We start from the raw sequence: 15,358 nt of genomic DNA, 5'->3' as shown, positions 1-15,358 counted from the left end.
TAAGCATATTGAATGAAAATAAAAATAAAAAGAAAAGAAAGGACGTGACTGGTCCTGGGTTTCAAGACCAAATAAATGAGAGAGAGAGAGAGAGAGAGAGAGAGAAAGAGAGAAAGAAAGAAAGAAAGAAAGAAAGAAAGAAAGAAAGAAAGAAAGAAAGAAAGAAAGAAAGAAAAAGAAAAGGACTCCTCCTAGGTGTGGTGGAAGAGGAAGTTTATTGCAGATATTTGAGAGAGCATAGCCAAAGGCAGGGACATCTTAGAGAGTCCAGAGTGATCATGAATCTGAGCCATGTGGGAGAGCAAGGAGGGAAGGTGAGAGGAAAGAATGGAACCAGGAACAACATCCAAGAGGCCCAAACACAGAAAAATAGCAGGTAACCAAATAGTTTGGATTATATCGGGAAATGCAGCCCAGCCCTCTGAGCTGGACAGCTGAGGGCAGTGTGTGGGGTATGGCAGCCAGAAGAACCCTGTAACAAGCTGGGGCTGAAGGAAGCAGGGAGAACCTGGTGGCCAGCATTTGTTTAGGTATGTTAAACAGGCACCTCAGCCATTTATCCCAGGCTTGAAGCCTAACACATATGTTATCGCATATCAAACTGTGTTTCTGCAATTCAAGTTATTAAATGACGCAACTTTGGGGACATAGCTCAGTGCTAGAGTGGTTGCCTTGTGTGGACAAGGCTCTAGGTTTGATTCCCTAGTAGGGCAAAAGCAATCTAAAATTGAAAAGAAATCAGGAGTGCCTGGTGTGTAGCCAGAGGTCCGGTGGTCAGGGAAACAGCAGTTGTTAGCTGCTTTGGACAAGCATTAGTGATCCAGCTTACTTACTTACAGACTCAATAACTTCACGCGGACTTTGATATGTTCCTTCTAGTAAATCATTTATCAAATGTCCTGAGGATCACCTCTTGGCAGGAGAAAGTATCTGTTTTATAGATTCACAGAACCGTGGGCCTTCAATCAACCAAGGCCATATATTTAAATCTCTGTTTGCGTCTAATCCTGGGGAAAACTACCTGTTTAGTTTATAAGGTCCAGACCACTGCGTGGAGCTTTCAATGAGCCTTCATCCAAAATGTTTGATGAAAGAGTTTTTTAATTTACTACCAAAACCACTGTGAGCCTTTCTTAAAACACGTGTTATTGGTGAGCTGACTGTACTTCAGTTAACTTGCAATGAGAGTCTGTTAAAACTATAGCAGTTGTGTGTGTGTATGTGTGTGTATGTGTGCATATGTATAAATGTATGTGTGTGCATGTATGTTCATGTGTGCACATGTATGTGTGTATATATATATATGTGCATGTGGGTATGTATATATGTGTGTGCTTGTGTGTATATGTATATAGGTGTATGTAAGTCTGTGTGTGTGTGTGATTGTTGTTGTTTGGGTTTGGGATGGCTTGGGGGATGGTTTTTAGCTTCCAGAAGATTTCTTTAAAATCCATGCTGCCAGTGAGAGGCGGTGATGAAATAGTGACTCATCTAGGCTCTCAAACACAAAAAGAATCCGCAGAGACCTTTTACAGGAGTGTATTGGCCCAGTTTGCTAAGAATGCAGCCAGGCTGATTTGCTCAACGGTGAAAGAGTAACAGCAACTACATTAACCACCAGAATGGTCAGTGCAATTAATGCAATTAAAGTAATTAGTCCTGGCAGCTGTAAGGTCAAACAGAGGTAGCTGTGTAACAGCAATCTGCCACTGCAAAATTACTGACATTTCCAACCAAATTATATTCTCTAAATTGTTGCCTTAATGATAAATAAATAAAGTTATGCTAATGTAGGGACTGATTACAGATTGAAATTAGCACAATTGCTTGTTATACAGTCTGCTAGGGTTAACATTTTTTTAAAAACATAATTAATGGCCTTTGCTTACTGTCTCTGGTTATAGATCCTGCAGCTCATTTGCATTCTTTTGCAATATGCTGACAGAGCTAAATGTCTAAGAAGGGTCTCATCTGCAGGCAGAAAATGTTTTTCTCACGTCATCAAGCTGAAACTGGCTATGGCCTCAGAGCTGTGTCAGTCACAAAGATGATCAGAAGGGGACCAGGTAAAAATGAGGCTAGGATCCACTTTTTCTTTTGCATCTTGTGGTCCAAGCCTGGAGTTACTATGAAATGTAATTGCTCTTTTGACTCCTATCTTCTCTCTCTCCAGGTCTGGGGAAAAGCTACACTGGTTGATTATTGCAAGAATGAAAGGCACTTTGACCTTGTCGACCCAAAACGCCTTGCCGGCTTGCAGTGTTGCCCATTATACGGAGAGCAGGCAACTCCTGGAGAGAGGCAGAATCTAGAGCGAGCCTGCTCCCTGGGCAGTCTGCCAGAAAAAGCTTCAGCAGCAAGCACTTGAGACAAGACCAAACAGCTCAGGCAGTGAAGGAAACAGCTTGGGGGGGAGGAGAAGCCTGGTATATCAAAATATTGTTAGCACACACCTCAAGGGCTCTCAGTGCGCCAAGACTGCCCTACCTCAGGGCCCTGAGCTGAATTCTGACCTGGAAATATTTGTTGGGGGAAAAAAAAAGAAGCTACTTATCGTAAAGTACGCCCACTGATTTGCGGACATGGACAGTCTTTCGCAGAGGCCCTTATGGTGAAACTCCTATGCAAATCAGGACATGGAGTGATTTCTTTTTCCACAATTGCTCTAGATTCTAAATTATTCACTACTCACCTGCCTGGACTATTTTTAGAATTTGTGGTTGGAATAAAGGTTAGGCTACAACTAGTCACGGAAGCAGCACACTCCCTTCAAGTGCTACAGTCAAAAGAAGCTTTGTTTAAAATCAGCTGAGGTTCATTTGCATAACTAATTTAGCTCCAATCAAGTCTATTCAATAAGAAGTTATTAAGTATTTATTATGGGCTTAGGCATTGTGAGAAATATAAATGACTATATGAAGTACCTATGCATTAAGGATACCAATCAGATGCATAAATTGTGCCATTCTTTTTATTGCCCCATTTTGTATCCAAGAGAGCATGGTACTGGGTAAGTCTGAGAATTTTTAGGTTTGTCTTGTAACCTCCTCTTTCAAAGGTGTAAATTTTGCTGTCAACTTTTTTTAATGATTTCTTTTATTTTATAAACATTGGCATTCTGCTTATGTGTATGGGTATGTATTAGGTCCCCTATAACCAGAGCTACAGACAGTTGCAAACTGCCATGCAGGTGCTGGGAATTGAACTCAGGTTCTTTGGAAGAGCAGCAAGTGCTTTTCACCACTGCGTCAGTCTGTCCAGCCCCTCAAAGGAGGAACGAATGTATTGCGCATTTTAGACTTTGACACCTGAATTACTCGGGCTTGAACTGTTATGTCTTAGTCTTTTCTATTGCTATATAGAATAGTCAAGACTGTGTAATATAGAAGGAAATATGTATTTTGCTCATAATCCTAGAGGTGGAAAGTCCTGAATGAGGTTTCTGCCTCTGCTCAGCGCCTTCTGAGAATCTCACTGCCAAGGCCACTCAGGCACATGGTCTAGAGAAGGCTGATTAAACTTTTTTTCTTTTTCTACAATCTCATACATGGATATACTAGAATTATTTCCTACTTTTATGTTGGTTTGTTCGTGCTGAGTGTAAGGATAGCTGCCCCCCAGAAGTATGAATGGGGGTGAGTTACTGAAATAGAACAATTGATCCATGCTTAGACCTTTGAAGACCATGGTACCTCCTCTCCCAGCCCCTATTACCTGCCTGTACTCCTTTAATGATTTCTTGAGTTTCCTGAGTTCCTCTCCCCTGCATGATGAATTAGGGATAGGCCTAACCTTGTCTTGGATAGGTCACCCAAGCTACAGTGAGTTCTTGTGTTCAATGGATGTGTCGTGTACAGACTGGCCAGGAACTCTACGTAGTCAAGGAGGTCATTCCTGCCACTGCCTCCCCTCTCCATCTCATCCAAATCAGAATCTGCAAACTTTAAAATATTCTACATTTCTCTCATCTTTGATTGGCCTCCGTATTGCAATGGGTGGAGAACAGACAAATTTCAGGCATTTTCTGTCTTTATAGGTCTGTGAAAAACACTATTTTGCAATCACATATTCCAGATTTTCAGGAACATTCTGACACTTGTGTTATAGCCTGCTGTGAATACAAAAATGGTAACCCTTGTCAACTATCAAATTCAGGAAATGTTACTACTGCCCTACTTAAAAACAAAGAATTACCATGATGGTAACAACAATGTTGTTAAAGGCTACGGATAAAGGTATTAAAAGACCATTTTCAAAAGAAGAGTAAAATCATGACCTTCCTACAGATATAAAAATGAACACATGTTCAAGGTTTGCTCCTGGTCATTAGTCAAAGACGAGCCCAGGAGATACTGTCATCTCTTCAAGAAAATCGAAAATGATACATGTAAAGACAGGAGGTTGAAATACAGATGGAGAGGAACAAAACACTGGGTTTCTTCTCTCCCCCCTCCCCCATAAGTGATCGAAGTGTGAAGTCAATTAAATCTTTACGGGACAGAGAAGATCTGCGTGTCTATAAATTACCTACAGAGATGTAAAATGGCTCTAAGGAAAGGAAAGACCAGCTACCCAGGCTGAAGGGCCAAGGAATGCAGAGATGCAGACTCCCACTGCAGCAAGGAATTCCCAGGGAAGCCCGACTTCCTTTCTTTTGGAATGGAAAAGGCCTTATGGGATCACTGACACTCTAACTTGAAACATGACACCTTGGCATACTAAACATTTGAAGCCAAAGGAAATGGAATTGAAACATCTCTCTTCTGAACCAAGTCAGAAAACCTATGAAGGATTCCTCTACATGAGAGGATCTGCTCTGCTACCTTGGTGCAAGGAGCATCCTCAACTATAGAGACTATAGCAATCCAAGCTAACAAGTGTCTGGGTTACCGCTGCTGTAATAAAATACCCTAACAAAAGCAACTGAAGGGACCAAGGGCTTTCTTTTGGCTTCTGGCATAGAAGGATACAATCTTTTGTACCTGAAAAGTCACAGCAGCAGGAAAGACAATGGTAGCAGGGGCAAGAGGCTGGCAGGTCACATGACAGCCACACTCATGTCAACAGGAAAGTGGGGCCAGTCTTGTAAAGCCCCAAGGCCCGCTTTAGTGACCCACTTCCTCCAGCGAAGCTTCAATTCCTGAAATTTCCACAACCTCCCCAAACTGGGCCGCCAGCTGGTGACCAAATGTTTGACCACACTATCTTTTGGGGGCACTGCACATTCAAACCAAAACAATAGGCCTGTCTGTGACCAGTTAACATCACCCTTTCATCTTCCAATCTTATTTTGACACCACAACACATCCTTCTTTAAGTCTCAGCACAAGACTATACAAGTTAACCTACTTCATTTCCTTCTGAAGGCCTTTGAAAGACATTAAATATGTTTGTATGTAGAGACTCAGTCACCTTAGGCTTTTACTTAATCTGCTTTGGTTGTAGAAACTTTGACTGTGACACAAGTGACAGACAATACAGGGGAGTGTGTGTGTGTGTTATCCCTTCTACACGTGACGCCTACACTGAAATATATCAACACAAAAGAGGGACACTGTTATCTCTACTAAATCCTTGAGACTTGGCATATCAGAAGAGGAAGAAAAGCACCATGCTTGTCTAGAGACACAGCACAGATGGCCCTGTCAACTTCCGGTGGGCCTCACTTGCTGTGTTTGCTAAGTCCAAAGGTTAAACAAACTTGCGCCATGAAATAAATGTGAGTGAGGCCTGCACTAAGTCAAAGTTTGAGATAAATGCCTTCCCTACTGGAGTTCCTGTCCCGACTTTCTTCAGTGATGAACAGCAATATGTAAGTTTAAACTGATCCCTTTTCTCCCCAACTTGCTGTTTGGCCGTGGTATTTCATTATAGTTTTAGAAACTCGAGGAAAATGCCTTTTCCTTTTTATTGTTTGAACCTCTGGGATTAAGAAAACTGCATTAAGAAAAAGCATCATCAGGTTGCTTTTCTCTTTTCTTCTTTCTTTTCTCCTTTCTTCCTTCCTTTCCTTCCTTCCTTCCTTCCTTCCTTCCTTCCTTCCTTCCTTCCTTCCTTTCCTTTCCTTCCCTTCCCTTCCCTTCCCCTTTCTTTCTTTCTTTCTTTCTTTCTTTCTTTCTTTCTTTCTTTCTTTCTTTCTTTCTTTCTTTCTTTCTTTCTTTCTTTCTGGCAGGCTATCTTTGTGTAGTCCCAGTTGACCTCAAACTTGTCCTCCTCCTTCCTCAAGCTCTCCCTTAGTGGTATTATAACTAGTTTAGTACAGTTATCCAGTTCTTTAAACTGTGACTGGCAATCTCATATTTAAAAAAAAACAAGTAAACAAACAAACAAACAAAACATGTGATAGGTAGATACCACATCCAAAAGAAAACAATAGTAATAAAAATATGTTAAGAGGAAAACGAAGGGTGGTGGGTAGGCACCCAGAAGGGGGCTTCCCTTTTGAGAAGGGAAAGGTGGAATGGGGGGAGGACCTATGTTTGGGGGTAAGTACTGGGAAGAGAGGAAAGGCTGATATTGGGTTATAAAGTGGATCAATTCATTCATTCATTCATTCATTCATTCATTCATTTAAAAAGAGAAAAACCAATAGATCCATAAAAGCTCCCCTCTAATGAGACATGGATGGGATTCAGGATGTGCTACACCAAAATAAAGAACTATGGTATGTTGACTATTTGAAAGTAGAGAGAGTTGAGTAAGCTCCAGAAAAGGAAGATCTCTCTCACTTTCTCCATTCCTTCTCTAAAGATGGTTACAAAGCCTGAGGAAGATTTTCTGACCTTCTGAAGTAGGCCCCAAGACATCAGCTGGGAAGCACCCCCTGAGCCCCAAAGAAAGAAACCTTATTTCAGAGCTTTAGATTCTTAGAGAAGAATCTCAAGGAATGGATCTAGTGACTCAGTTTCTTATTATCATTAAATTGTAGTTTGTGATCTATCCATATTTCTCAAGAGCTACCCACATCTTCATCAAAACCAGAGCTAAAATACTCAGAGCTATCTCTTTCTTTGGGTCTTCATGTTCTTACAAGCTCCCATGTTCTGTTAAATATATAAGTAAAGTTGTGTACTCTGCCTTTTAGCGTCTAAAATTTTTCTAGTGGTAATTGGGTGTGGTGGTGCACATGCTTGATCCCAGCACTAGAAAGGCAGAGGCAAGTGGATCTCTGTGAGTTCAAGGACAGCCTGGTCTACACATTGAGTCACAGGCCAGCCAGGGTACATTGTGATAGTCTATACTAAGATAAATAACAGAAAAAGGCATTGTCTTCGGGTTTCTAAAACTATAATGAAATACCATGACCAAACAGCAAGTTGTTGTGTGTGTGGGGGGAAGGTTCAGTTTAAATTTACATATTGCTGTTCATTGTTGAAGAAAGTCGGGACAGGAACTCCAGTAGGGAAGAAACCTGGAAGTAGGAGGTGATGCAGAGGACATGAAGGGGTGGTACTTACTTGCTTGCTTCCTATGACTTACTCAATCTGCTTTTTTATAGAACCCAGGACCACCTGCTCAGGGATGGCACCACCCACAGTGGGCTGGGCCTTTCCCCATCAATAACTAATTAAGAAAATGCCTCACAGTTGGATCTTAGGGAGGCAACTTCCTAATTGAGGTTCCCTCCTTTCAGATAACTCTAGCTTATGTCAAGTTAACGCAGGCATTTTTTTTTCTCTAAACAACATTATTTTACAAAGGAACTTTGGAGTTAATATTCTTCTAGCCTTTCCCAGAAGCTCCGAGATATAGAAGATATACCAACATTGTGTTTCATCAAAATGCCAAAATAACATATTCTGAGTTTTCAAAAGCCCAGTGAATGTTTAAGTAAATGCAAGTCGGCAGAATGAGCAAAGAACACATTTCTAAATATAGCAACGTAATTACTGTCATGTAAATTACCTCTTCTATAAAGCCTTAGAACAGCGCAATAAAGGGCTTATCTCGACAAAGCTGAGATAAGTAGAGAGGTGGACATGTTCTGAATGTCCATGATTTCTGTCTTCATGACATGGCATGGGGAAGCCCCCTTTCATTTCCTTTGTGTGGGGGTGGCTCTGCACGATGTGATCTAAAGCTGTTGAGATCATGGGTCCCTGTAGGAGCTGCTAACTACTCTCCGGTAGGGCAAGAAGGCAAAGGGGTTTTGCCTTCTCCTCACTTGTCCACAGATCTGTATTTCAAACCCTGCTGATTCTTTTCATAATGATGGTGGAGCTGTTTCCAAATTTCATAAAGACATTGCAAATTGACTTCCCCTGATTCTTTCTCTAAAGTACCATTCAAACAGGGAATATGACATCATCACAATGTCTGGCCATTCTATGGTAGCTGATATTTGAGTGTAGTTGTCATATAAAAATAAAAAATTCAGGGCAGTTTAATTTAGCTCTCTCTGAGATATTAGATATCTTCTCTGTAGTATGGAAATAGTAAACAACACAAATGTCTTGTTTTAAAACAAATTATAAATAGAAAGACAGTAAGTTAAACTAGGCTCCCTGGAGCCAGCCAGCTCAGGAGGAGACAGAGAGATCAAGAATTCAAGGTCAACTTGGGCAATTCAGGAAGACTCTGCCTCAAAAATCAACCAAATGGGCGGTAGAGATGGCTCAGAAATTAAACGCACTTGAGTGCTCTTGTAGAGGACCCATGGTTGGTTTCCAGCACCCATATCAGGGTTCATAACTATCAATAAGTACAGTTCTAGGATATCCAACATCCTCTTCTGGCCTCCGTGGGCACCGGGTACCCATGGTGCACTTAGATACATGCAGACAACACACACACACACACACACACACACACACACACACACACGCACATGCACGCACACAATCAAACAATAACAGGTAGGGATAAAACTGTGATCCAAAGTCATGCTCAATGTTTAAATAATGAAGGGAGATTGGTAGCCAAGTGGTAAGAAAGCACAGAAACTGAAGTTACAGAGTGGAGATGACTTCCTGTCTTGTATTGTCTTTAGAGAACTGAAGGGATCTGCCCAGAGTCCTCAGAGAGTAACCATTTCCTATGCCCGAGTAGAATCCAAAGACCAGGAAGCAGGTCTGGACACTGAAGCTAGAACACATAGGGAACTCGGGATATAGAGAGCAAAGAACCATCTTTCCCTCTACTGATGTGTCAGTAACTGGATCTGCTGAAATAACATAGCAGGGGAGAAGAGCTTCATGTTTATTACGGGATAGTGTGAAAAGTAGCACACACAGAGGAACTGAAAGAGAGAAGCTTTCTTACCTTCTGAGGGTGAAAGGAGATGTGAGTGAGGGCAGTGGCAGAATATGTGAGGTTAGGGAGCCCCGTGGACCTGAAGAAAGATGGTAAAGCCTGGGGTAAATTTCTCTAGGCTCTAGGTGTAGCATCAACTCCACTCCACGTGTCTTTAAGATACACACATCCATCTCCTCTGCTAATGAACTACCTTGGGAAGGGAGTCGCAGCAACTGACTGTCTCCAGGAAGATCTGTCCTCAGAGGCCCAGAAAAGAACTTCGGAGGAAGTCATTGCCTGCATTTGCTGCTCTTCTTTTGAGGTTGAGAGAGGTCAGTTTTCAGAGATCATTTTCTGAGCCTCAATGGAGGCTCTGACAGGCAAACACATCAGTACTGCCATTGGTTCAGAGGCCCTGCAGTGTTCCTCAGGGTTTAATTCTGGAAATAGGAAACACTAAGAGATAGCATTCCTGCATGAAACACTTACCAAGTGCTTTGTGAATCCGAGGATATAGAGCAAGTGAAGGAAGACAGCAAAAACCAGATTTCCTGAAAAATCTCAAATATTCTAACAAAGCTAGTTACTAAAACCACTCTTAACATCCATTAGCACTAGACATTCAATTTAGCAAACATTTCTAGGCACACATAGACCTGAAACACAGTGGTAGACAGACACAGGGTACAATGCTGGTGGTGTTGGTAATGGCAGTTGTGATGGTGGAGGTAGTGATGGAGACGGTGTTGATGGTGGTAGTGATGGTATTGATGATGGTGGTATTGGTGATGTTAGTGGTGATGGTGGGGTAGTAATGGCAATGGTGCTGGAGATAATGGTGATGATTGTGGTATTGGTGATAATTATAGGCGTCCTTTTATTGGCTACTTCGTTGGGTTCTATTACCTACCACCCTTCCAACCCTAATTTCACTCCAATCCTTTCCAACTCTGTGGGGGATGTGGAAGTCACCCTTGTGAAGGAAAAAATTGGGATTGGTGAACGAGGAGCCACAATGGAGAACGAGGCACCACCAGCCCCTGGTACTCCTTGAAGAGTCCTGATCAAAATTGGCTCCCAGCACACTGTTGAGGCCAGGGTGGTAGCTGCTTCCCCCATTTTCACAGAAGTCCTCACAGGTGACATCATTCCCCCCACTCCTTCAGAGTTACCTCATTAGGCAGGGCTTTCTTTGGAGCACAATGTGGAGATATATGATTGGCCAAGGATTTAGGGGCTTGAGATTGGTTCCAACACTATAGGTGTGACAATAAACTCAGATCTATACCCTGAGGCTGGTCTGTGGAGTCAGATTTCCTAGGATCCATCCCGTGACTTGTCACCTCTCACCTCCCATTCTCCATCCTGTTCCCACACAACCCTCACTATGAGAGGTAGGAGAAAAACAACAAAGATTAGAAAGGAAATGGACCATACATACCTTTAGACTACCTCTTGCTGATGTTAATGATTTAGGGTTGTTAAGTTCTTTTAGGCAAATCCAATCTCCATTGTCAGGGCATCTCCAACCAGCAGTCCAACAAGACAGCAAAACTGCAATCCAGCAATGGCAAAGCAGCAGGAATCAGCACCAGGCAGAGCAGCAGCTGCCACAGACCCTCTCGGGCCTCTCACATTTATACCCTCTCTAGAGTCCCCAGGATTCCAAACATAAACTATCTGCAGCTGACAAAACTCATATACCCCTTCTACAACACAAGACCATCATAGCCTGTGTGGACAATATGAAACAGCTCCATATCCCACACCTGCTATTAAAACAAAAATATATTCATGTAACATAACTAGGTTTTTAAAGATACCAAAATTCTCACTACAGATGATGGGGGTGGTAACAGCGGTAGTGATGGAGAGGTAAAGATGCTGTTGGTGGTAACAGTAGCCATTACTCAAAAGGACTTAGTTTGCATGAAGTATTGTTCAAAGCCACTGATGTACCTCCATCTCAATAAGTGCTAGCTCTAACAGCCTTTTATGGAGATAGAAAACTGAGGCATAATGGTTCCTCCCTCTGAATATGAGCCATGAAATAATGAAAAACACACTTTAAAGAGAAGCAACCTTGCTGGGCAGTGGTGGCGCATGCTTTTAATCCCAGCACTTGGGAGGCAGAGGCAGGCAGATTTCTGAGTTTGAGGCTAAACAAAGAAACCCTGTCTCAAAAAAAAAAAAAAGAAGAAGAGAAAAGAAAAGAAAAGAAAAGAAAAGAAAAGAAAAGAAAAGAAAAGAAAAGAAAAGAAAAGAAAGGGAAAGGGAAAGGGAAAGGGAAAGGGAAAGGGAAAGGGAAAGGGAAAGAAGGGAAAGGGAAAGGGAAAGGGAAAGGGAAAGGAAAGGAAAGGAAAGGAAAGGAAAGGAAAGGAAAGGAAAGGAAAGGAAAGGAAAGGAAAGGNAAGGGAAAGGGAAAGGAAAGGAAAGGAAAGGAAAGGAAAGGAAAGGAAAGGAAAGGAAAGGAAAGGAAAGGAAAGGAAAGGAAAGGAAAGGAAAGGAAAAGAAAGGAAAGCAACCTCTCACTCTGCCTCCTTCTCTTTCTCCCCTTGTCTGTATCTGACACATTCTGTTTTATGACAGGGTCTCATATACCCCAGGCCACAAAGTGAATAAACACCCTAAAAGTAGTCTTAAACTCTTAATCAACTTCCTTTCACCTCCAAGTACAGGAGACTTGCAACAACCCGTCTCTTTTTCCTATTTATTATATTGTAGTGTGTGTGTGTGTGTGTGTGTGTGTATGTGTTGGTGTGTATATGTGTGTGTGTGTCGGTGTGTATATGTGTGTGTATGTGTCGGTGTGTATATGTGTGTGTCGGTGTGTGTGTGTTGGTGTGTGTGTGTGTCGGTGTGTATATGTGTGTGTGTTGGTGTGTGTGTGTCGGTGTGTGTGTGTGTCAGTGTGTGTGGGTGTCAGTGTGTGTGGGTGTGTGTCGGTGTGTATGTGTGTGTGGGTGTGGGTGTGTATATGTGTGTCGGTGTGTGTGTGTGTCGGTGTGTGTGTGTGTGTGTGTCGGTGTGTCGGTGTGTGTGTGTGGGGGGGTGTATATGTGTGTCGGTGTGTGTGTGTCGGTGTGTATATGTGTGTGTGTGTCGGTGTGTGTGTGTCGCTGTGTATGTGTGTGTGGGTGTGTGTGTGTATATGTGTGTCGGTGTGTGTGTGTATGTGTGTGTGTCGCTGTGTATGTGTGTGTGTGTGTGGGTGTGTATATGTGTGTCGGTGTGTGTGTGTGTATGTGTGTGTGTCGCTGTGTATGTGTGTGTGGGTGTGGGTGTGTATATGTGTGTCAGTGTGTGTGTGTGTGTGTGTGTGTGTGTGTGTGTAGGCCACGACATGATATGAACGTAGATACCTGAGGACAGCTTGTGGGAATCGGTTTTCTCCGTCTACCATGTAGCACCCAGACATAAACCTCAGGCCATCAGGCTTGGTTGCATGCGTCTCTCTCTCTATCTGCTAAACCCTCTCACTGGCCTGGAAACCAATCTCCCACTTTAAAAATGGATGGATGGAAAGGGGGCTCAGAAGTCTTCGGACAAGTGAAACGACCGCTGAGGTAAAAAATCTAAATCTTGATTTAAAAAAAAAAAAAAGACCAATTTAACTACATTACATTATATTAAATCCTTTCAGATTTTATGGGTTGCCATAAAGCTATATTTAGAAGTCATCACAGCTTTGAAAAAAGTGTTGTCTTGCAATTGTTGATAACATTGGTTAGTGGGGACTGCAGAAGCCAGCTGGAGGCAGTTATATTCAGTGTTGTTGTGTTTTTTTTTTCTTTTTCTTCTTCTTCTTTTAACATTAAGATATCTGCGGATAGTGCGAGTGCTGCTGATGGGAATGTGGGTGTGAATGTGTAAAGAAACACAGAGTTGTTCACATTTTAATTGAATCTATGCTTTTAAAAGGAAAGGGGAGGGGGCTGAAGAGATGGCTCAGCAGTTCACATTTGAGGCTCCTACAGAGGACAGGAGTGTGGTTGCTAGCACTAGCACTCATGTTGGGGAGTTAGCAGCTACCTTTAATTCCAGCCCCAAGAGATCCAACACCTTCTTCTAGCCTCTTTCAATATCCAGATATATGTGTGCATATACACACACACACACACACACAAATTAAAAATCTCTAAATTAAAAAAAAAAAAAGAGGAAGGGACTGTACCTCCTAAAATATTGCATATTTATGTTCTAAGAGAGTTTCTACTACCCACATTTTAAAGAGCCACTTTCATATTGGAGCTATTCGTTCATTAACGTGCCCAGCTACCATCCCGTATAATTGCTGGCATTAGGTTTCTTTTAACTCCATCCAGCACACGTGTGCTGCTACTTGCAGCTTCCAGAGTGGAGTACACATTTGTTATGCCGCCCAGAGAAAAGCTTGACAATTTCTCCAAAACGCTTAGCTTACTTTATTAACGTCATCTAAATGGTGACACAATTGGTGTCCATTTGCTGTTGCTGCCTGGGAAATATTGAAACGTCATTATACCTTAGCCCTTCATCCCAGCTTTATCTAAAATTAATGCTTTTAGGCTCAATTTATGCCTGTCAACAAGTAATGATCATGGATGTGAGCCGGCTCATAATCCAGGGGTACTAAGTTGCAGAGGGTTTCCATGGAAACTGTTTTATTGCGTTTTTCTCTTCTTGATTTAAGGCATTTGACAATCATAGCAACTGTTTGCCAGTCTTCACACATCATAAAAAATTCAAAAACACAAACAACCATTAAGAGGAAGAAATGGAAGAAAATTGAAAGAGGGAGGAAAATGTTCAACTGGTCTTGGTCCTCAGTAGAAACATAAAAAAGAAAAAAAGAGAGAGAGAGAGAAGAAAGCGACAGCCTACTATTTAACGTGGACCTTTTGTGAATGCTCTCTCAGACAGTCCAGGCGTGCTGGAAAATTCAATCAGTGGTTAGTCACCGAACAGGCCTGTCTGGTTCGGTTTGTTTATAACATCATGTATCTTTTATGATCTCTGGGACTTTAGCCTGAAACAGCATTTTCTTTAACAAGGGCTGTGCTCCTTTAACGTTGTTTACTACACTCCAACCATTGGACTCACCGGACATTTCCCAGGGAGCAAAGGTCTGCAACAGAATCTTGCATGAACGTGTTTATTTAGAGGATTTTTTTTTTCTAAACTCCTCTTTCGGTTCCTATGACATTAATCATTTTGCAGGTTCAGCTGAGGTCATTGACATGTTCTCAGCAGTACTAAGGCAAACCCAGATTCATCACAGACATTAAACCTTGGAAGAGGAGCAGGTGAGACGGCCCTACAATTAGACATTTGTTCAAACACAGAGGACAGAGAAGCAGAAGGGGACTAGCTTAGTGCAGTTTGTCTTGGACACAGCCTGCCTGCCTGCCTTTACCACCAGTGGTCATATAGACCCCTGAACGTAGGCCCCCTTTTTCCTGTTTCTGGAAGCTTATTGGTCAGTCTCAGGTCTTTCCAAAGATTTGAAATGGACATTCACTCACCAAATTTTTTTTTTCAGTACATACTCAACAATGGGCACCACCTACCCATTGTCTGTACAAAGAAGGAGGCACAGCTCTCCTCCTTGCCTCCTCCAGGAAGCGTGTGTTCTACATAGGAAGGCTGACACCAGACATGTGCAATGGGAATAGGGCTCAGTGGGAAACAGAGGAGAATGACTTAATGTGGCTGCCAGTCAGAAAACACTTTCCTGGCACTGACGTTGACAAGCCAAAGGAGAAAGCAGTCAGGCAAAGGAAACTAAAAAAGCTTAGGGACTGCTGGTAGAACACATGATGCTGTGTGCTTTCCAGATGTCATAGGACAGGCAGAGCACGTAAGTGTGAAAGAACATGGCCCGAGATGGGGGTTACATGTAAAGAGTAACGGGAAGTCGCTGAAGAATCTTATGTGGGAAAAAGTGGGAGAGCTTGATTGTATTACATATTGGTTGTAGTTTTAGAAATGATGGCAGATCGGGTGGTAAGGAACTAGAATTGCTGTCTCAAAAGATCATCATGCTGAGAAGTTGTCCTAACAGCTTCACTATGAGCACATGAGCACTATGAGTGGAAAGAGGAACAGGGAAGATAGGAAGGGAACACTCACTTGAGTTTCTGAA

This window comes from Mus pahari, chromosome 15, assembly GCF_900095145.1.
Source record: "Mus pahari chromosome 15, PAHARI_EIJ_v1.1, whole genome shotgun sequence".
NCBI classification, from domain to species: Eukaryota; Metazoa; Chordata; class Mammalia; order Rodentia; family Muridae; genus Mus; species Mus pahari.
This window is presented reverse-complemented; position numbering follows the sequence as displayed.